Raw genomic sequence first — 301 nt, forward strand, 5'->3', positions numbered from 1 at the left:
ATAGAAAAGATGGATATGAAACTCAGTAATAGTTAATTCAGTCAAACAAAATTTTAAATTCATGAAGTGTAGAATCTGCCACACGGTTTATAAGGAAAATATTTCGTTTCGTTATTCAGCGTATGTCTTTTACTTTCCAGTCATGGATAAACGAAAAAAAAAGAGAAAGATTGAGGAGATATTTAATATTCAAATTAGTCGTAGTGTGTTTATTTTCGTTTTTGCTAAGCTTGATGCATCTCTCCATCTGTGACTTTGTTACATTTACAAAGCTGAATGATTTTGCTTCTGCAAATTCAAT

The sequence above is a fragment of the Penaeus monodon genome, chromosome 27 (genome assembly GCF_015228065.2).
Source record: "Penaeus monodon isolate SGIC_2016 chromosome 27, NSTDA_Pmon_1, whole genome shotgun sequence".
In the NCBI taxonomy this organism is placed as follows: domain Eukaryota; kingdom Metazoa; phylum Arthropoda; class Malacostraca; order Decapoda; family Penaeidae; genus Penaeus; species Penaeus monodon.